The sequence below is a fragment of the Choloepus didactylus genome, chromosome 6 (assembly GCF_015220235.1).
Source record: "Choloepus didactylus isolate mChoDid1 chromosome 6, mChoDid1.pri, whole genome shotgun sequence".
NCBI lineage: Eukaryota > Metazoa > Chordata > Mammalia > Pilosa > Megalonychidae > Choloepus > Choloepus didactylus.
Window position 1 is genome coordinate 127,910,071 of NC_051312.1, and position 24,201 is coordinate 127,934,271.

At 37.8% G+C, this 24,201-nt stretch overlaps 1 protein-coding gene and 2 pseudogenes across 2 annotated transcripts in view; 2 read left to right on the forward strand and 1 right to left on the reverse strand.

Annotated features, from left to right (window-relative positions):
• ALG9 (ALG9 alpha-1,2-mannosyltransferase) overlaps positions 1-24,201 on the reverse strand; it is a 162,961-nt gene that overhangs the window by 76,500 nt on the left and 62,260 nt on the right. The window lies entirely within an intron of this gene.
• LOC119535881 lies at positions 8,868-9,078 on the forward strand (annotated as a pseudogene).
• LOC119535882 lies at positions 9,248-9,997 on the forward strand (annotated as a pseudogene).

A 24,201-nucleotide genomic window follows, 5' to 3' on the forward strand; every position in this document is an offset into this window, starting at 1 on the left:
TTTTACTTCAATTGCTCTTTTTCACTCTAATTATTATTCTTGTTATTTTTGTGTGTGTGCTAATGAAGGTGTCAGGGATTGATTTAGGTGATGAATGTACAACTATGTAATGGTACTGTAAACAATCGAAAGTACAATTTGTTTTGTATGACTGCGTGGTATGTGAATATATCTCAATAAAATGATGATAAAAAAAAAAAAAAAAAAAAAAAAAAAAAACTAAAGGAAGCAATTGATGTTTCCACAATAATTGTGGGAGACTTCAACATATCACTCTTTCCTATAGATAGATCAACCAGACAGAAGACCAATAAGGAAACTGAAAACCTAAACAATCTGATAAATGAATTAGATTTAACAGACATATACAGGACATTACATCCCAAATCACCAGGAAACACATACTTTTCTAGTGCTCATGGAACTTTCTCCAGAATAGATCATATGCTGGGACATAAAACAAGCCTCAATAAATTTAAAAAGATTGAAATTATTCAAAGCACATTCTCTGACCACAATGGAATACAATTAGAAGTCAATAACCATCAGAGACTTAGAAAATTCACAAATACCTGGAGGTTAAACAACACACACCTAAACAATCAGTGGGTTAACGAAGAAATAGCAAGGGAAATTGCTAAATGTATAGAGACGAATGAAAATGAGAATACAACATACCAAAACCTATGGGATGCAGCAAAAGCAGTGCTAAGGGGGAAATTTATAGCACTAAACGCATATATTAAAAAGGAAGAAAGAGCCAAAATCAAAGAACTAATGGATCAACTGAAGAAGCTAGAAAATGAACAGCAAACCAATCCTAAACCAAGTACAAGAAAAGAAATAACAAGGATTAAAGCAGAAATAAATGACATAGAGAACAAAAAAACAATAGAAAGGATAAATATCACCAAAAGTTGGTTCTTTGAGAAGATCAACAAGATTGACAAGCCCCTAGCTAGACTGACAAAATCAAAAAGAGAGAAGACCCATATAAACAAAATAATGAATGAAAAAGGTGACATAACTGCAGATCCCAAAGAAATTAAAAAAATTATAAGAGGATATTATGAACAACTGTATGGCAACAAACAGGATAATGTAGAAGAAATGGACAATTTCCTGGAAACATATGAACAACCTAGACTGACCAGAGAAGAAATACAAGACCTCAGCCAACCCATCACAAGCAAAGAGATCCAATCAGTCATCAAAAATCTTCCGACAAATAAATGCCCAGGGCCAGATGGCTTCACAGGGGAATTCTACCAAACTTTCCAGAAAGAACGGACACCAATCTTACTCAAACTCTTTCAAAACATTGAAGAAAATGGAACACTACCTAACTCATTTTATGAAGCTAACATCAATCTAATACCAAAACCAGGCAAAGATGCTACAAAAAAGGAAAACTACCGGCCAATCTCCCTAATGAATATAGATGCAAAAATCCTCAACAAAATACTTGCAATTCGAATCCAAAGACACATTAAAAAAATCATACACCATGACCAAGTGGGGTTCATTCCAGGCATGCAAGGATGGTTCAACATAAGAAAATCAATCAATGTATTACAACACATTAACAAGTCAAAAGGGAAAAATCAAATGATCATCTCAATAGATGCTGAAAAAGCATTTGACAAAATCCAACATCCCTTTTTGATAAAAACACTTCAAAAGGCAGGAATTGAAGGAAACTTCCTCAACATGATAAAGAGCATATATGAAAAACCCACAGCCAGCATAGTACTCAATGGTGAGAGACTGAAAGCCTTCCCTCTAAGATCAGGAACAAGACAAGGATGCCCGCTGTCACCACTGTTATTCAACATTGTGCTGGAAGTGCTAGCCAGGGCAATCCGGCAAGACAAAGAAATAAAAGGCATCCAAATTGGAAAAGAAGAAGTAAAACTGTCATTGTTTGCAGATGATATGATCTTATATCTAGAAAACCCTGAGAAATTGACGATACAGGTACTAGAGCTAATAAACAAATTTAGCAAAGTAGCGGGATACAGGATTAATGCACATAAGTCAGTAATGTTTCTATATGCTAGAAATGAACAAACTGAAGAGACACTCAAGAAAAAGATACCATTTTCAATAGCAACTAAAAAAATCAAGTACCTAGGAATAAACTTAACCAAAGATGTAAAAGACCTATACAAAGAAAACTACATAACTCTACTAAAAGAAATAGAAGAGGACCTTCAAAGATGGAAAAATATTCCATGTTCATGGATAGGAAGGCTAAATGTCATTAAGATGTCAATTCTACCCAAACTCATCTACAGATTCAATGCAATCCCAATCAAAATTCCAACAACCTACTTTGCAGACTTGGAAAAGCTAGTTATCAAATTTATTTGGAAAGGGAAGATGCCTCGAATTGCTAAAGACACTCTAAAAAAGAAAAACGAAGTGGGAGGACTTACACTCCCTGACTTTGAAGCTTATTATAAAGCCACAGTTGCCAAAACAGCATGGTACTGGCACAAAGATAGACATATAGATCAATGGAATCGAATTGAGAATTCAGAGATAGACCCTCAGATCTATGGCCGACTGATCTTTGATAAGGCCCCCAAAGTCACTGAACCGAGTCATAATGGTCTTTTCAACAAATGGGGCTGGGAGAGTTGGATATCCATATCCAAAAGAATGAAAGAGGACCCCTACCTCACTCCCTGCACAAAAATTAACTCAAAATGGACCAAAGATCTCAATATAAAAGAAAGTACCATAAAACTCCTAGAAGGTAATGTAGGAAAACATCTTCAAGACCTTGTATTAGGCGGCCACTTCCTAGACTTTACACCCAAAGCACAAGCAACAAAAGAGAAAATAGATAAATGGGAACTCCTCAAGCTTAGAAGTTTCTGCACCTCAAAGGAATTTCTCAAAAAGGTAAAGAGGCAGCCATCTCAATGGGAAAAAATTTTTGGAAACCATGTATCTGACAAAAGACTGATATGTTGCATATACAAAGAAATCCTACAACTCAATGACAATAGTACAGACAGCCCAATTATAAAATGGGCAAAAGATATGAAAAGACAGTTCTCTGAAGAGGAAATACAAATGGCCAAGAAACACATGAAAAAATGTTCAGCTTCACTAGCTATTAGAGAGATGCAAATTAAGACCACAATGAGATACCATCTAACACCGGTTAGAATGGCTGCCATTAAACAAACAGGAAACTACAAATGCTGGAGGGGATGTGGAGAAATTGGAACTCTTATTCATTGTTGGTGGGACTGTATAATGGTTCAGCCACTCTGGAAGTCAGTCTGGCAGTTCCTTAGAAAACTAGATATAGAGTTACCATTCGATCCAGCTATTGCACTTCTCGGTATATACCCGGAAGATTGGAAAGCAGTGACACGAACAGATATCTGCATGCCAATGTTCATAGCAGCATTATTCACAATTGCCAAGAGATGGAAACAACCCAAATGTCCTTCAACAGATGAGTGGATAAAGAAAATGTGGTATATACACACGATGGAATACTACGCGGCAGTAAGAAGGAACGATCTCGTGAAACATATGACAACATGGATGAACCTTGAAGACAAAATGCTGAGCGAAATAAGCCAGGCACAAAAAGAGAAATATTATATGCTACCACTAATGTGAACTTTGAAAAATGTAAAACAAATGGTTTATAATGTAGAATGTAGGGGAACTAGCGACAGAGAGCAATTAAGGAAGGGGGAACAATAATCCAAGAAGAACAGATAAGCTATTTAACGTTCTGGGGATGCCCAGGAATGACTATGGTCTGTTAATTTCTGATGGATATAGTAGGAACAAGTTCACAGAAATGTTGCTATATTAGGTAACTTTCTTGGGGTAAAGTAGGAACGTGTTGGAAGTTAAGCAGTTATCTTAGGTTAGCTGTCTTTTTCTTACTCCCTTGTTATGGTCTCTTTGAAATGTTCTTTTATTGTATGTTTGTTTTCTTTGTAACTTGTTTTTCATGCAGTTGATTTAAAAAAGAAGGGAAAGTTAAAAAAGAAAAAAGAAAAACAAGGAAAAAAAGATGTAATGCCCCCTTGAGGAGCCTGTGGAGAATGCAGGGGTATTCGCCTACCCCACCTCGATGGTTGCTAACATGACCACAGACATAGGGGACTGATGGTTTGATGGGTTGAGCCCTCTACCACAGGATTTGCCCTTGCGAAGACTGTTGCTGCAAAGGAGACGCTAGACCTCCCTATAATTGTGCCTAAGAGCCTCCTCCCGAAATCCTCTTTGTTGCTCAGATGTGGCCCTCTCTCTCTGGCTAAGCCAACTTGAAAGGTGAAATCACTGCCCTCCCCCCTACGTGGGATCAGACACCCAGGGGAGTGAATCTCCCTGGCAATGTGGAATATGACTCCCGGGGAGGAATGTAGACCTGGCATCGTGGGACGGAGAACATCTTCTTGACCAAAAGGGGGATGTGAAAGGAAATGAAATAAGCTTCAGTAGCAGAGAGATTCCAAAAGGAGCCGAGAGGTCACTCTGGTGGGCACTCTTACGCACACTTTAGACAACCCTTTTTAGGTTCTAAAGAATTGGGGTAGCTGGTGGTGGATACCTGAAACTATCAAACTACAACCCAGAACCCATGAATCTCGAAGACAGTTGTATAAAAATGTAGCTTATGAGGGGTGACAATGGGATTGGGAAAGCCATAAGGACCACACTCCCCTTTGTCTAGTTTATGGATGGATGAGTAGAAAAATAGGGGAAGGAAACAAACAGACAAAGGTACCCAGTGTTCTTTTTTACTTCAATTGCTCTTTTTCACTCTAATTATTATTCTTGTTATTTTTCTGTGTGTGTGCTAATGAAGGTGTCAGGGATTGATTTAGGTGATGAATGTACAACTATGTAATGGTACTGTGAACAATCGAATGTATGATTTGTTTTGTATGACTGTGTGGTATGTGAATATATCTCAATAAAATGAAGATAAAAAAAAAAAATCAGTATCTCCCCTTTGTTTAATCTGCAAGGAACTCCTGAAGAAAACATATCTGTAGCCTGAAAGATTGTTTGACAGTCTAGTTTGAAGAAAGGTGGTAAAAAAGAAAGAATGTCATTACAGGACTAGTAACTACCTTACTAAAAGCTTACAGATATAAGTGAGCCAGAGAAACCACAAACAAACAAACAAACCATAAGTGAGCCAGAGAGACAGGCTTGGTGGAAGAGGGTAAGTTAAGTGAAGCAGGCTAGAGCTCCCAGGTTTTGAATTAGAATTTCTGTAAATGACCCTGACTGGGGAATTTTGAAGTATCTGGGTGAAAAAAAATTAACGTAGCTAATATAAAAATATTCCGTCTTTCTGCAATATATCAAAATTGATATAGAACTAGCTAAAATGCAAATCTGCCAAATAGTAACTTCTGCCAATTACACTGGAAACAAATGGCAGAAGAAAACTAGCTCATTTCTCAAATGACTCTGAGGTTAAAAGCAGATAATGAAGGTCTTTGAAGCAAACAGATATTTTAAATTTCCTTTCAAGTTAAAGGTTGGGACTATAGAATAGAAAGTTAAGAAAGGTAAATACTGAATTTGAATGGAGTCAAATAATAGGTTACAGACTAGTAAGTTCCTGACAAAGGTCAGAATGCATCTCAAGGCCAGGATGGATGTGCTCAGAATTTCCAAGTAAATTAAGAAAATTTTAAACTAAAATCTGAAAGGAAAGCAGAAAAAATTAGACGCTCTAGTCCAAAAGTGTGATATTCTAAAAAACAACATTGAGGGAAGAACTAAATGATTTTGAGGAAAAAAAAAAAAAAAAAGAACAAGCTTGGAAAAAAAAATTTAAGTCCTCAAATATCAATGAACCACTGAATCTGATATACCAAAAGAAGGTGGAAAATAAAAAGCAAGAGCAGGTACTTTTCCCTATTCCTCCTGCCAAGTCCAGCTAAAAACCCTGGACATTGTATATAAAATAAACATAAGATTTATGCAGAGAAAAGAAGGCAGACTGCCTAGGAAACTCGGATCCTGAGAAATAGCACTTTTAGACAATAACCATTCTCCTCCAACCAAACACCTCAGAAAAAAACTGTGATTCCTCCTGCACTTCCAACAGCAAATACCAAGTGGAGAGCCTAGACTTCTACCATCACCGGGCTGTAACAAGAGGCCCCTCCCTCCTGGCCTGGAGGGTGTTAGAAGGTTGAGTGGGAAGCCAGGACTTTCAACCACGGTGGGCAGTAACAACACCCCTTTCACCTGTCATCAGTGAAAAATCACACAGGGAGACTGGACTTCCACCCCCACCTGGCAGGTGCTGTCAGAGGAGATCTAGTGAAGAGTCAGAAGTTTTACCACTGCTCAGGTAATAAGGCCATACCCCATGGGGTCAGGGGAGGCCATGTGGGGAGGAGTAATGAGGCACCCCCTTGCCCCTCAAACCAGGGTGATATCAGTAGTGGCCTACTGGGGAGCCCAAACTCCCACTGCTAGCCAGCAGAAACAAGTGCCATTGCCCACCCCAGACTGTCAACGGAGGCCAAATGAGGAACCTGGACTTCCATCCCAAGCTGGCAGTAAAAAGGCCATATTCCCCTTCCCCCCACAAGTCTGGTTATCAGAGGCCTGCTAAAACAGAAGATTTAAATAATATTCAGTCTCATAACATATGTGATAGGTTGAATTATGTACCTCAACAAACATATTCTTAATCTTAGTCCACATCCCCATGGGTGTGAATCCATTGTAAATAGGACCTCTTGAAGATGGTATTTGTAGTTAAAATGTGGCAAACTGAACAAGGGTGAGTCTTAATCCAGATTACTGAAGCCTTATAAAAAGAAGCTAGAGGTTGCATAAGTGAGAAGGAAGAGGACAATGCCATGTGACAGGAGGCAGAAATACTATCCAAAAACACACAAGAACAGCAAGCAGTCAGCACCAGAATGCTACAGATTTCAAAAAGAAAACACGCCTTGCTGATATCTTGATTTTGGACTTCTATCCTCAAAACTGTGAGCCAAGAAATTCCTGTTGTTTAAGCCATTGTGCGATATTTGTGTGATATTTGTCATAGCAGCCTGGCAAACTAAGACACATAATACCCAAAATATCTAGAATCCAAACAAAACTCATTCATCATATCAAAAACTAGAAAGAGCTCACCTTGAATGAGAAAAGACAATCAACAGAAGCCCACACAGAGACGCTGGTATTACCTAACAAAGATTTTAAAGCAGTGATAATGAAAACACTTCAACAATTACAAATGTTTGAAACCAACAAAACAAACAAACAAACAAACAAAAAAAAAACAGAAAGTCTCAGCAAAGAAACAGAAGATGTAAAGAGGAACCAAATGGAAATTTTAGAACTTAAAAATATAATAATTGAAATAAAAAGCTCAAAGGACATTCTCAAACACAGAATAGAGGACAGAGGAAAGAATCATTGAACTGTAAGAATAATAGAAATTACCCAATCTGAACAACAGAGAGAAAAAAGAAGGTTGCCTTGGGTTGACCTTGATAGGAGAGCTGAACGCTGAAAGAGAGTACCAGCCAATGCAAAGACACTTTGCGAAGACTTTGCCTAGGTTTGCTTGTTTGTATTAGCTCTTGACTTAAAAGAAAATCTCTCCCATATCACTACCTGGTTACAAACTCAAAAAAAACAGACATCTCAGGGAATAAATCTGAGTTGCCAGTTTAAAACATTAAAATGTACACTGTGCAACAAAAGATAATAAGACAGACAAAAAACTTAAAATAATGGCCCATCCAAAAGAAGAGGATAAAAATCCAGAAACACCAACAAAGAAGATCAGATGGTGAACGTACTGCACAAAGACTTTAAAAAAATGATCTTTGATATACTCAAAGAGATGAAGGAAAATACAAAGAAAGAACTAAAGAATATCAGAAAAACAATGAATGAAGAATATGAGAATCTCAATAAAAAGATGGAAATTTTTAAAAGGAACCAGATAGAACTTACTGGAGTTGAAGACCACAATAACTGAAATGAAAAATTTCCAGGAGCGTTTCAATAGCAGACGAGCTGGCAGAAGAAAGAATCAGTGAACTCGGAGACAAGGAAACTGAAATGAGTCAGGTTGAGAAGTAGAAAGAAAAAAAGAATTACCAAAAGCAAAATTAGTCTAAGAAACCTCTGGCACACCATCAAGTGTACCAATACATGCATTATGAGAGTTCCAGAGGGAGAAGAAAGAAAGAAGGAGTATTCAAAGAAATAATCACAGAAAACATCCCCCAAATAACAAAAGACATGTATATACACAACCAGAAAGCAAAGAGAAAACAAACAGGATAAACTGGAAGAGAAATATGCACCATCACATACTGATCAAACTACTGAATGCAAAGAACAAGTGCAGAGTTTTGAAAGCTGCAAGAGAAAAGCAACAGGTTTGGACCAGGGAGTACCAATTAAACTAAGTTCCGATTTCTCATCAGAAACCACGGAGGCAAGGAAGCAGTAGGCTGAAATACCTAAACTGCTAGGAGAAAAACAATTCCTAAGCAAGAATTTTGTATCTGGCAAGAGTTTCTTTCAAAAAGGAGGGAGAGATTAAGACATTCCCAGATAAACAAAACTGCTTATAGACGTGCCTATAAGCAATGCTAAAGGAAGTTCTTCAGACTAAAAGGAAAGGATACTAGACAATGGGTCAAAGCATAAAGAAATAAAGACTCCCAGTAACGGTTACCATTTGGATAATTATAAATGCCAGTACTATTATATTTTTTAGTATGTAATTCAACATCTTACTTCTCCCAAGTGCTAGTAAGGGCAGAGCAGAGAGGCAGCTAGAGATGCCCCACGTGCTGGCATGAGGAGTGGGCAGCAGCGGCATGATAGAGCGGGCCAGGGACCACTTACACCTGAGACGGACTACAGAACAGCAAGTGCCAGAGGTGGAAATCCAAATCAAACGTAGAATGACAGCCTCACTGGGCAACCAGGAGTGCCAGTTTTACCAGAGGCAATCAGTAGGTACCTGTGGTGGACTTCCAGGTGGAACTGAGACGGGCATTCTTAGCTGAGACACCAAGAGGCAGTTAAAGCAAACATCAAGGAAGCTGATTCCAAGCAAAACCCAGGCTCCATCTACTGTTTGAAGCTTCTGCCCAGCTTTTGTTGTTTGTAGGAGAACCTGCATCATACCTTTATTGGCAGCCTTCTCCTAGGTCTTAAGGATCTAGAAACTTTACTGAGGATATTGGTTTTGGTGGAACAGCAATCATGGGGCAAGAGCAGCAAGATGCTACAGCACATTGACTATAGAATGAGATGTATCATGCAAGATGGCCGAACCTTTATTGATACCTTTAAGGTTTTTGACAAGCATATGAACTTGATCCTCTGTGACTATGATGAATTCAGAAAGATTAAGCCAAAGAATGTGAAACAGCCAGAGTGTGAAGAAAAGCAGGTTTTGGGTCCAGTGTTGCTGCATGGGGAGAATTTGGTTTCCACAACTGTAGAGGGACCACCCTCCAAAGATACTGGCATCACTCGGGTACCACTTGTTGGAGCTGCAGGAGGCCCTGGAGCTGGAAGGGCGGCTAGCAGAGGAGTACCAGCTGGTGTCCCAATTTCCCAGGTGCCTGCTGGATTAGCAGGCCCTGTCGGAGGGGTTGGGGGACCACCCCAATAGGTAATGACTCCCTAGGGAAGAGGCACTGTAGCAACTGCTGTACTTGCTGCTACTAGCAGCACTGCTGGAGCTCCAACATAGTATCCACCAGGTCACAGAACCCCACCCCAACCTGTGGGGAGAGCAACCCCACAGCCAAGCAATTTGGCTCTTCCACTTAGCATGAGACCACCCATCGGCCCACCAATTGGGCTGCCCCCTACTCAAGGGATAACAATAGGCATGACCCCTCCAGGAATGAGACCCCCTCCACCAGGAGTTCGAGGTCTACCTCCCCCAGGGATGCATCCACTAAGACCCTACGTTACTGTTCATCCTTCCTGATCACTTTTTCCTGCAGTGAATGTTGTGAAACTGTAGAGTGTTTGTGAGATTTTTGTTTCCTCTTTGCTGCATTAATATTAGCAAATAATAAATGCATACAGCAATTAAAAAATATGTAATGATAAATCTATGGTTTTAGACAGACAAAGATATAATTTGCACATTACAAAAAGGTGGGGGAACTGTGAGGTATGGGAATAGGGTATATGTATGCTATTGACATCCAGTTGATATGTAATCAAATATGACTATTACATATTCAGGGTGTTAAATTTCAACTCCATTGTAGCCACAGGAAATATATGAAAAATATATCCAGAAAGAAATGAGAAGGAACTCAATATGGTATAATATAAAGAAACCAAATAAACATGAAAGTTGGCATAAACAGAAGAAACGAGGGACAAAAAAAAAGTATAAGACTTACAAAGACTCAATAGCAAAATGGCAGAAGAAAGTCCTGCATCATCAGTAGTCACTTTAAATGTAAATGGATTAAACTCTCCAGTCAAAAGGCAGAGATTGGCAGAATGGATAAAAAAGCATGACCCAACTCTAGGCTGTTTACAAGAGACTCACCTTAAATTCAAAGACATAAGTAGACTGAAAACGAAACGATGGGGAAAAAATATACCCTGCAAGTAGTAGCCAAAAGAGAACTGGGTAGCTATACTAATATCAGATAAAATAGACTTAAAGTAAAAAACTGTTAAAAGGGAAAGAGAAGGTCATTATATACTGATAAAGGGATCAATTCAACAAGAAGATACAACAATTACAAATATATGCGCACCTAACAGTACAGGCAGCCCCAAAATATATGACATAAATATTGACAGATCTGAAGGGAGAAATAGACAGTTCTACATTAATAATATGAGACTTCAATATATCACTTTCAAGAACAGACAGAATGTCTAGACAGAAGATCAATAAGGAAATAGAAGACTTGAAAATGCTCTAAATGAGTTCTTTATATATAGAAAACTTCACCCAAAAGCAACAGAATACACCTTCTTCTCTAGTGCACATGGATCATTCGCTAGGACAGACCATACCTTATGTCAAAAAACAAGTCTCAGTAAGTTAAAAAATACTGAAATCATATAATGTATCTTCTCCAACCACTGTGGAATGAAGCTAGAAATCAATACCAGAAGGAAAAATGGAAAATACACAAATATATGGAAAGTGAACAATGTACTCTTTAGCAACCAATGGGTTAAAGATGAAATGACAAGGGAAATTAGGAATGAAAATGAAAACACAACATAACAAATACTATGGGATGTAGCAAAGGCAGTGCTAAGAGAGAAATGTATAGCTCTGCATGCTTAAATTAAAAAAGAAGAAAGATGTCAAATCAGAACTAGAAAAAGAAGAGCAAACTAAAGCCAAAACAAGAGGACGGAAGGAAATAACAAAGACTAGAGCACAGATGAATGACAAAAGAATTTTTAAAAATACAGAGAGATTCAGCAAAACCAAAAGCTGGTTCTTTGAAAAGGGAAATAAAATTGAAAAACTTTTAGCCAGACTGATGAAGAAAGAAGATAGAGGACACAAATAATGAAAATAAAAAATGCAAAGGGAGATATTACTAACGACCCTGCTGAAATAGAAAGGACTATAAGAGGATACTGTAAATAATTGTACACCACCAAATTAGTTAACCTAGATGAAATGGACAAATTCCTAGAAATGTATAAACTACCTACACTGATTCAAAAAACAAAAAAAAAAAAAAGAAGAAGATCTCAACAAATCAGTAACTAGTAAGGAGATTCAATCAGTAATCAAAAACCCCCCAACAAAGAAAAGCCTAGTACCAGATGGCTTCACAGGAGAATTTTCAGACATTCCAAGAATTAACACCAATTCTGTTCAAACTCTTTCAAAAATTGAAGAGGGGAGACACTCCATAAATCCTCATATGAGGCCAACATCACCCTCATACAAATGCCAGATAAAGATACAACAAGAAAAGAAAATTACAAACCAATATCTATAATGAATATAGACATAAAAATCCTCAATAAAATACCAGCTAACCAAATCTAACAGCACATTAAAAGAATTACACTCCATGATCAAGTGGGACTCATCCCAGGTATGCAAGGGTGGCTGAACATAAGAAAATCAATGAACGTAATGCACAACATTAACGCAATGAAGGGGAAAAAACTACACGATCATCTCAATTGATGCAGAAAAGGTGTTTGACAAAATTCAGCAACTCTTCTTGATAAAAAGACTTATAAAACTAGGAACAAAAGGAAACTTCTTCAACATAACAAAGGGCATTTATGAAAAGCAAACCGCTAACATCGTACGTAACGGTAAAAGACTGGAAGCTTTCCATCTAAGATCAAGAACACGACAAGATGCCCACTGGTACCACTGTTATTCAGCACTGTACTGGAAGATCTAACTACAGCAACAGTCAAGAAAAAGAAATAAAATGCATTCACATTGGAAAAGAAGTAAAACTTTGCCTCTTTGCAGATGACATGATCCTGTATAAAGAAAATCCTGAAAAAATCCACAACAGTGCTACTAGAGCTAATAAATGAATTTAGCAAATGGGTTGGTACATGACCAAGACCCAAAAATCAGTAGTGTCTTTATACACTAGTAATGAACAATCAGAAGACTAAATCAAGGAGGGAAAAAAAACTCCATTTACAATAACTAAAAGAATTAAATTATCTAGGAATAAATCTAACCAAGGATGTACAGAATGTGTACACAGAAAACTACAAAACATTTCTAAAGGAAATCAAAGAAGACCTAAATGAATGGAAGGAAACTCTGTGTTCATGGATTGGAAGACTAACTATTGTTAAGATGTCAATTTTACTCAAAGCAATTCACAGATTCAACACAGTCCCAATCATCAAATTTGTATAGAAGGATAAGGGGCCCCAAATAGCCAAAGCCACATTGAAAAAGAAGAACAATGTTGGAGGACTCACACTTTCCAATCTTTAAAACATATTACAAAGCCACAGTAATCAAAATAGCATGATAATAGCTCAAGGACAGACATATAGACCAATGCAATCAAATTCAGAGTTCAGAAATCAACCCCCACTTCTGGGAAGATGGAGAAATAGGAGAGGCAGAGCAAACTTCTCCCATATGGAATAACTATAGAAAAGGCAGAAAACAACTGGGACAGCGGTTCTAGAGTATGACTGGCCAAAGAATGATCTCTACATATATAGTGTGGATGAAAAAGCAGAGAAATTATGACTCAAAGGATGGGGTGTTTATTCAATCATGACCACAGCCAACGCTGGCAGCTACATGCAGTCTGGGGTAGGAGAGGAGGAGCTCTGCACTCACACACTCCCATCTCAGCAACCAGATGAGAAGATAACCCTTTTAAACCCCACAGTCAGGAGCTCCCAGGAGGGAACTCGGGAAACAGTGGATGTGTGTTGGCCACACACAGAAACCTTGGTGCAGCATGCAGTGCCTACCCCTCAGTTCTGAGGTGGGCTGCTGTGGGGGCCTGGCTCTGGGGAAGACTTGGGGGCCCTTCTGTTGGGAGGAGAGGGGACACAGAGCTGAGCAGAGCCAATCCAACAATTAGCAGGCAAGAGAGACAGTCTGTGTGCCGCTGCCTTTACTCTTCCTCCATAGAAACCTGCGTTACACATGGGCAGAGATGCAGGGATAAGGGAGGGTGCCACATGGAAGCACCAGGAGGCCCTCCTCTACCCCAGAGGCCTGCAAACGCAAGCCGGGTAGGGATCTTGTGGGCCAACTAAAAGCGTACCTCTGAGCTTGCTGAGGGCTGAGAAAGGTGAAACTCGCAGCCCCACAGCCCAAGCCTGATCCACTCAGAGGCCTGGAAATCACCAGACCCGCTGTGCCTTTAAGCAGATTCTCTATCAAACCGCACAGCGCCCAGCCCCCACCACCCACCCCTGGGGCTGGCAATCTCCAGGGTGCAAGGAGGACTGCTGTGCTGACTGGATTTCCACCTGGTTGGACATGCAGCTGCAGACAGAAAAAAGCAGGCTCGAGGGGGAGAGGTGACCCTAGAATGCCATCAACTGGAAAGACAGGAAAAGTGCACTCTGGCAAAAGCAGTTCTGCCAAATTTTATACAGATGTCCAAATAGACTTGCATCTTCCAAAATAACCTTATTAAGAAAAGCAAATGTCACAGAATCAACAGAAAATCACAAAGCATATGAAGATCCAAGGAGATATGGCCAAGCCAAATGATCAAATTAAAAAGCTGGAGGAGGCATAGAACGTAGAGCAACTTACCAAAGAAGTACATACAAATCTCCAAAACAACTTCAAGGGGTTGGCTAAAGACATAAAGGACATAAAGACACTAGAAGAGCATAAAGAAGAATTCCAAAGAGTAAATAGAAAAATAGCAGATCTTATGGAAATGAAAGATATGGTAGATAAAACTAAAAATATACTATAGACAGACAACAGCAGATTTGAAACGGCAGAAGAAAGAATAAGTGAACTAGAGGATAAAGCAATTGAATGTGAATACACAAAAGAACAAATGGTAAAAAATGACTGAAAAATTTGAAATGGATCTCAAGGAAATGATGGACAACATGAAGTGCACAAATATAAGAATCACTGGTGTCCCAGAAAGAAAAGAGTAAAGGGCTATTTGAGAAGATAGTTGGGGAAAACTTCCCAACCCTTATAAAAGACATAAATATGCAAATCAAAGTAGTCCAATGAACTCCAAATAGAATAAATCCAAATAGACCCACTCTGAGACACATATTAATCAGACTGTCACAGATTGAAGAGAAGCAATTCACCACATACAAGGGAAACCACATAAGACTAAGCACTGACTACTCAACGGGCACCATGAAGAAGATACGGTATGACATATTTAAGATTCTGAAAGAGAAAAACTGACAGCCAAGAATTCTTTATTCAGCAAAGCTGTCCTTCAAAAGTGAGGGAATTTTTAAAATTTTCACAGAAAAACAAATGCTGAGAGAATTTATTAACAAGAGACTTGCTCTGCAAGAGTTACTAAAGGGAGTTCTGTCAGCTGAAAATAAAAAAAAAAAGGAGAAAAAGGTCTGGAGAAGAACATAGAAATGAAGAGTATTAGAAAGGATAATTTAAAGGAAAAAAAAAGAGAGAGAGGGAAAAAGTAGATCTGACAAATAAAAACCAAAGGATAAGATGGTTGGTACAAGAACTGCCTTTACAGTAATAACTTTGAATGTGAACAGATTACATTCCTCAATTAAAACATACAGACTGGCAGAATGGATTAAAAAGTATAATACATCAATATGCTGTTTACAAGAGACTTATCCTAGACGCAGCGACACAAAGAGATTGAAAGTAAAAGGACAGAAAAAACTATTCCACTCAAGCTGTAACCAAAAGAAAGCAGGGGTAACTACACTAATAGCAAAACAAAACAGACTTTAAATGGAAAGATGTTGTGCCAGTTTGGATGTATTATGTCGCCCAAAACGACATGTTCTTTGATGCAATCTTGTGAGGGCAAATGTATTAGTGTTGATTAGGCTGGAACCTATTGGTTCAGTGTTTCCATGGAGATGTGACTCAATCAGTGTGCGCAAGACCTTTCATTGGATTATTTCTATGGAGATGCCCCACCCATTCAGGGTTGGTCTTTATTGGATCACTGGAGTACTATAAAAAGAGCCACACAGGCCCAGACACAGACCAACTGAAAATGACATTTTGGAAGAGCTGCAGCTAAGAGAGGACAAAACACCCCAAGAGCAACATCTGGAGAATGCAATTTTGAAACACAACCTGCGAGCAAGCGGATGCCAGCCTTCCAAGCTTACAGAGGGTTTCCAGATGCCCCTGGCCTTTCTCCAGTGAAGGTACCTGTTGTTGATGCCTTACCTTGGACAGTTTATAGCCTTAAGACTGTAAACTTTGTAACCAAATAAACCTCCTTTATAAAAGCCAATCCATTTTTGGTATTTTGCATAATGGTAGCATTAACAAACTGGAAGAGATGTCATAAGAGACAAAGACGGAGACAATATATTAATAAAAGGGACAATTCACCAAGAAGAAATAACAATCATAAATGTTTATGAACCCAATAAAGGAGCTCCAAGGTGCATGAGATAAACATGGACAAAAATCAAGGAAGCAACAGACATTTCTACAATAATAGGGGAAACTTCAATACACCTGTGCCAGCTTGAATGTATTATGTCTCCCCAAATGCCATTACCTTTGATGTAACCTTGTGTGGGCAGACCTATCAGTGTTAATTAGATTGTAATTCTTTGAGCATTTCCATGGAGATGCACCCTACCCAACTGTGGGTAATGACTCTGATTGGATAATTTCCATGGAGGTGTTGGCCTGCCCATTGGGTGGGTCTGAATTAAATGCACTATATAAGATCAGACAGAAGGTGCAAGCTTGCTACAGCCAAGAGGGACACTTTGAAGAAAGCACAGGAGCTGCAGTTGAGAGACAGTTTGAGGATGGCTGTTGAAAGCAGACTCTTGCTCCAGAGAAGCTGAGAGACAACAAATATCCCAAGTGCAACTAAGAGTGACATTTTTGAGGAACTGCAGCCTAGAGAGGAACTTCCTGGGAGAAAGACATTTTGAAACCAGAACTTTGGAGCAGATGCCAGCCACATGCCTTCCCAGCTAACAGAGGTTTTCTGGACACCTCTGGCCATCCTCCAGTGAAGGTACTGAGTTGCTGATGTGTTACCTTGGACACATTACGGCCTTAAGACTGTAACTGTGTAACCAAATAAACCCCCTTTTATAAAAGCCAATCCATTTCTGGTGTTTTGCATTCTGGCAGCATTAGCAAACTAGACCACCACCACTCTCTTCTATGGTTAGATTACTAGACAGGACCAATAGGAAATTAAGAATCTAAACAATGTGATAAATGAATCAGACTTAACAGACACATACAGATCATTGCACACAAAAATATCAGGATATATATTCTTCTCTAGTGCTCATGGAATGTTCTCCAGGATAGATCATATGCTGGGGCACAAAACAAGTCTGAATAAATTTTAAAAGACTGAAACTATTCAAACACACTCTCTGACCATAATGAAATGCAGCTGGAAATCTCTAACTACCAAAGAATCAGAACTTTCACAAATATATGGAGGTTAAACAACACACTCTTAAACAATCAGTTGGCCAAAGAAGAAACTGCAAGAGAAATCAGTATAAACAATGAAAACAAGAACACAACATCTCAAAACCTATGGGATGCAGTAAAAGTGGTGCTGAGAGGGAAATTTATAGCTCTAAATGTATATATTAAAAAAGGAGACAGAGCTAAAACCAAAGATGCACTGGACAACTGAAGAAGCTAGAGAGTGAACAGCAAACTAACCTTAAAGCAAGTAGAAGAAAAGAAATAACAAAGATTAAAGCAGAAATAAATGATCTGGAGAACAAAAAAAATAGAGAATAAATAAAACCAAATGTTGGTTCTTAGAGAAGCACAAGATTGACAAACCCTTAGCTAGACTGAAAAAGTCAAAAAGAGAGAAGATTCAAACAAACAAAATCAGAAATGGGGGTGGGGTGTCATTACCATGGATCCCAAAGAAATTATAAAAATCATTAGAGGATACTATAAACAACTGCATACCAACAAAGTAGACAACTTATAGGAAACAGACAATTTCCTGGAAACACATGAACAACCTAGACACGAGAAGAAATAGAAGACCTCAACAAACCAATCACAAGTAAAGAGATTCAATCAGGCATCAAAAATCTTCCTACAAAGAAAAGCCCAAGGCCAGATGGCTTTTTACCAAACATTCCAAAAAGAACTAACACCATTCTTGCTCAAACTCTTTCAAAAAACTGAAGAAAAAGGAACACTGCCTAATGCATTTTATGAAATTAACATCACTTGAACACCAAAATCAGATGAAGATACTACAAGAAAGGAAAACTACAGGCCAATCTCCTTAATGAATATAGATACAAAAATTCTCAACAAAATACTTGGAAACTGAATCCAAAGGCACATTAAAAGAATTATACACTATGGCCAAGTGGCACTCATTCCAGGCACGCACAGGTGGTTCCACATAAGGAAATCAACCGATGTAATACAACACATTTACTGAAAGAGAAAACTCAAATGATCATCTCGACAGACATTGAAAAAGCATTCAACAAAATTCAGCATCCTTTCTTCATAAAAACACTTCAAAAGGGAGGAATCAAAGGAAACTTCCTCAATATGATAAAGGGCATATATGAAAAACCCACAGCCAGCATAGTACTCAATGGTGAGAGACTGAAAGCCTTCCCCCTAAGACTGGGAGCAAGACAAGGATGCCCACTGTCACCACTTTTATTCAACATTGTGCTATAAGTTCTAGCTAGAACAATTAGGCAAAAAAAAGAAATAAAAGACATCCAAATTAGAAAGGAAGAAGTAAAACTTTCATTATTTGCAGATGATATGATCCTACATTTGGAAAATCCTGAGAAATCAACAACAAAACTACTTGAGCTAACAAACAAATTCAGCAAATTAGCAGGATAAAAGATTAATGCCTCCAAATCAGTAATGTTTCTATACACTAGTAATGACCTAACTGGAGAGGCAATTAAGAAAAAAATTCCATTTTCAATAGCAACTAAAAGAATCAAGTTTCTAGGAATAAACTTAACCACGGATGTAAAAGACTTCTACACATGTCTCTTTGTTGCTCAGATGTGGCCCTCTCTCTCTAGCTAAGCCGACTTGGCAGGTGAAATCACTGCCCTCCCTGCTACATGGGATCTGACACCCAGGGGAGTGAATCCCCCTGGCAATGTGGAATATGACTCCCGGGGAGGAATCTAGACCCGGCATCATGGGATGGAGAACATCTTCCTGACCAAAAGGGGGATGTGAAAGGAAATGAAATAAGCTTCAGTGGCAGAGAGATTCCAAAAGGAGCTGAGAGGTCACTCTGGTGGGCACTGTTACCCACAATAAGACAACCCTTTTTAGGTTCTAATGAATTGGAATAGCTAGCAGTAAATAACTGAAACTACCGAACTACAACCCAGAACCCTTGAATCTTGAAGATGATTGTATAAAAATGTAGCTTATGAGGGGTGACAAATGTGATTGGGAAAGCCATAAGGACCACACTCCCCTTTGTCCAGTGATGGATGAGTAGAAAAATGGGGAAAAAAAAAAAAAAGGCACCCAGTGTTCTTTTTTACTTTAATTGTTCTTTTTCACTTTAATTTTTATTCTTATTATTTTTGCGTATGTGATAATGAAAATGTCAAAAATTAATTTTGGTGATGAATGTACAACTATATAATGGTACTGTAAACAACTGAATGTATGCTTTGTTTCGTATGACTGCATGGTAAGTGAAGACATCTCAATAAATAAGAATTTAAAAAAAAAAAAGACCTCTACACAGAAAATTATAAAACTTTACTAAAAGAAATTAAAGAGGACCTAAATAGGTGGAAAGATATTCTGTGTTCATGGATAGGAAGGCTAAACATCATTAAGACGTCAGTTCTACCAAATGATCTACAGATTCAATGCAATTCCAATCAAAATTCAAACAACCTACCTTGCAGACTTGGAAAGCTAGTTATCAGATTTATTTGGAAGGGAAAGGGGCCTCAAATTGCCAAAAACATCCTAAAAAAGAAGAACGAAGTGGGAGAACTTATACTTCCTGATTTTAAAGCCTACTATAATGCCACAGTGGTCAAAACAACATGAGACTGGCACAATGATAGACATATTGATCAATGGAAATGCAATCGAGTCTAGAGTTTGAAAATGGATCCCCAGATCTATGGTCAATTGATTTTTGACAAGGTCCCCAAATCTACTGAACTGGAACAGAATAGTCTCTTCAACAACAGGGGTTGGGAGAACTGGATATCCATATCCAAAAGAATGACAGAGGACCCCTACCTCATACTCTATATGAAAATTAACTCAAAGTGGATCAAAGACCTCAATATAAGAGCCAGTTCCATAAAACTCCTAGAAGATAATACAGGGAAACATCTTCAAGACCTAGTAATAGGAGATAGCTTCTTAGATCTTACACCGAAAGCACAAGCAACAAAAGGAAAAATAGATAAATGGGAACTCAAGATCAAATGCTTCTATGCCTCAAAGGACTTGGTCAAAGGTGAAGAGGCAGCCAACTCGATGGGAAAAAAAAAGTTTGGAGACAATATATCTGATGAGACTGATACCCAGCATATATAAAGAAATCCTACAACTCAGCAACAAAAGTATAAGCAGATACTGATAAGAGAAATAAGAGATTTCCAAAGAGGAAACACAAATGGCTAAAAAACCACGTGGAAAAATGTTCATCTTCATAAGCTATTAGGCAAATGCAAATCTAAACCACAATGAGATATCATCTGACACCTATAAGAATGGCTGCATTAAACAAACAGGAAACTACAAATGCTGGAGAGGATGTGGAGAAACAGGAACTCTTATCCACTGCTGGTGGGAATGTATAATGGCACAGCCGCTATGGAAGACAGATTGGCAGTTCCTCAGAAAACTATATATCAATTTACCCTACAACGCAGCAATTCCACTACTTGGTATATACCCAGATCTGCATGTAGTGACACGAGCAGACATTTGCACACTGATATTCAAAGCAGCTTTATTCATAATTGCCAGAAGATGGAAACAAATCCAAGTGTCCTTCAGCAAACAAGTGGATAAACAAAATGTGGTATATATATAAGATGGAATACTATGCAGCAATAAGAAGGAATGAGGTCCTAAAACACATGACAATATGGATGAACCTTGAGGACATAATGCTGACTGAAATAAGTCAGACACAAAAGGAGAGATACTGTATGATATTACTAATATGAACAAACTGGATAATGTAAAATCAGTGTCTTAAAATGTAGAATACAGAGGACCTACAGATAGAAAGAAGCTAGAGAAGGGGGAATGATTACCTAATATTTACAGAGTTTTAATGAGGTTGAACTTAAAGGTATGGGAATGGACAGGGGTGATGATAGTTCGTTAATGGGATTATAAGTATCAGTGCCATATTGATGGCAAACATCATTGAAAGGGGTTGTTTAAAGTCATGTGTCTCACAGATTAACACTGCAAATATAAATTCTGGTACATGTAACTACATTGATGACCCCTGAAGACATCAAGTTGAGTGAAATACGCCAGACACAAAAGAACAAATATTGTATGAGCTCACTGATATGAAATAATTAGAATAAACAAACTCATAGAGTCAGAATCTAGACTATAGGTTACCAGGGGATGGGGCAGACCTAAGGAATAAAATCCTTATTTAATGCTTAATTGTACAGAGTTACTGTTTGGGGTGATGGAAAAGTTTTAGTAATGGACAGTGGGGATAACACTGCAACACTGTGGATGTAATTAACACCACCAAATCATATATTTGAATGTGGTTAAATGGGGAAATTCTAGGTTGTATATATGTTACTAGAATAAAAATGTTTAAAAAAACAACATAGGACAGTTATGACACAGTGAATGAACCCTATTGTCAACGATGGATGATAGTTAATAGCTCAATCATAAAAATGTTCTTTTGTGAATTGTAACAAATGTACCACACTAAAGCAAAGTGTTAATAATAGGATGGAATATGGGAGTTCTGTATTTCATGCATGATTTTTCTGTAAACCTACAACTTCTCTAATAAAAAAATAAATAAAAAGAAATTCATGGGACTATATAACACAAACAGTGGATTAAAGCTAATAGTACAATTTTAAAATGTGCTTTTATCACTACTAACAAATATACCATACCTTGCTAATGCAAGGTGTCAGTAATAGGGTGGTAAAGGGGAACCCTGTATTTTATGCAAGGTTTTTCTATAAATCCACAACTTCTGTATAAAAAAAAAAGTTAAACAGTAAATGAAAAACAACAATACCCACCACAACCCTCCTTATTCCCCCATCCAGCTTCCTAGAGGCAATATTCTCAACTCTTCTAGCTTTTTCTTCTGAGTAACTTTTGACTTTTCAATTATCAGATAATACAAACTGCGTTCTTTTAGTACTTTTGGTGGCTTAGAGCTATGTACCCCAGAAAAACATGTTCTTAAACTTAATCCATTCCTGTGGTGTGGACCCTTATAAACAGGATCTTTGGAAGAAGTTACTTCAGTTAAGATGTGGCCCAGCTGAATCAGGATGGATCTTAATCCTCTTACTGAAGTCCTTATAGGGAAGGTCAGAGAGAGAGAGAAAGCCACAGGGAGAAGCCAGAAGCTGGATGTCAACAGAACCTGGAAGAGGAAGTAGCAGCCAGGAGAGGCTGCCTTGTGCAGTCATGTCACAGACAAGGCAAGTACCAAGGATAGCCAGCAGCCAGCCCCAGAACGCCACAGTCTTCTGAGAGAAAGCACTGCCTTGATGACGCCTCGATTTTGGACTTCTCCTAGCCTCAAAACCATGAGCCAATAAATTCCCATTGTTTAAGCCAACCCATTGCATGGTATTTGCTTTAGTTGACAGGAAACTAAAACAGTACTTGATATATCTTGGTATGGATCTTTTCTCATTCATCATTTTAGGTACCATTTATAGGCTCTTTCAATCTGAGAACTGATGTCCCTCAGTTCTGGGGGTTTTTCTTATATTATTTCTTTGGCAATTTTCTTTCCTCCATTTTATCTGTTCTCTCTTTATACCTCCTATTAGGTAGATTTGGATCCTCTGTGTGTTTTTTTTCTTTTCCTATCTTCCATCTCTTTGTGGGTTTGTGTATGTGGTTTTTGTTTGTTTGTTTGTTTTCTGTATATGGAAGAATTCTTCAACTTTATCCTCTAATCATTCCACTTTTTTTTTTTTTTTTTTTTTTGGTCTGCCAGAGGATTATCTATTTTATTGTCCAGTATTGCACTGATAGCAAAACCACATAAACATATTACAGGAAAACTCTTGAATATAGATGCAAAACTCCTCAAAAAATATTAGCAAACTGGATTTAGCAACATATAAAAGGATTATACATCATGACCAAGTGGGATCTATCCCAGAAATGCAAGGTAGGTTTAAAATGTGCAAATTAATTAATGTAATACACCATATTAATAGAATAAAGGGAAAAACCACACAATCATCTCAAGAGATGCAGAAAAAACATTTGACAAAAGCATTTGCACCTGTTCATGATAAAATCTCTCAATAGATTAGGTACAAAAGATAACTCTTTCAACATGATAAAGGGCTTCTACAAAAATCCTATAGCCAACATCATACTTAATGTTTAGACTGAATTCGTTCCCCCTAAGATATGCTCACCACTTTTATTCAACATTGTTACTAGGTGTTAGCCAGTTCAATCATGCAAGAAAAAGAAATGAAAGGCATTCAAGGAAGAAGTAAACAGTCTTCATTTACAAATGGCATTGTCCTGCATGTAGAAAATCCTAAGGATACAAGGTCAGTATACAAAAACCAGTTGCATTTTTACATATTTGCAATAAACAATCCAAAATGAAATTAAGAAAACAATACCATTCACAATAACTTAAAAAAGAATAAAATAATTAGAAGTAAACTTAGTGAAAGAAATTCAAGATGTACCCTGAAAATGACAAAATGCTGTTGAGAGAAATTAAAGACCTAAGTAAGTAGAGAGACATTCTGTGTTTCAAGGATGAAGAACTAATATTGTTAAGATGGCAATTCTCTCTGTTAAGGTTCTCTAGAGAAAAAGAACAAAGAGGAAATATATATTTCAAATACATATAAAAATTTCAAGAATTGGCTCACACAGTTACATTCCACTTATTTTTAAAATCTCCATTATCTTATTTTTAATTTTTAGGACCTCTTTCTTATTTTCTTACTGTTCCCTTTTCAAAGCATAGTTTTTGTTTTATGAATCCCCAAATTGTTTTTTTATCCTATCAGGGAATAATGAATACAGAAGTTTAAAACTTTTTCTGCTTCCTACATTGTTTCCTTTTTTTCTCATAGTTCATTTGTTCATTCTTTTTTTTCTCTCTCTCACTCTTTCACTCTTTCTTGTTAGGGACTTTCCTCAAACGACAGGAGGCTATGCTCTTTTTTACTTTGGTATTTTCCACACATAGTCAGAAGTTGAATGAATGGATGGATGAATGAGCCAACGCTGGAAGAGAATGAAGAAAACTTAAAAAACGACTA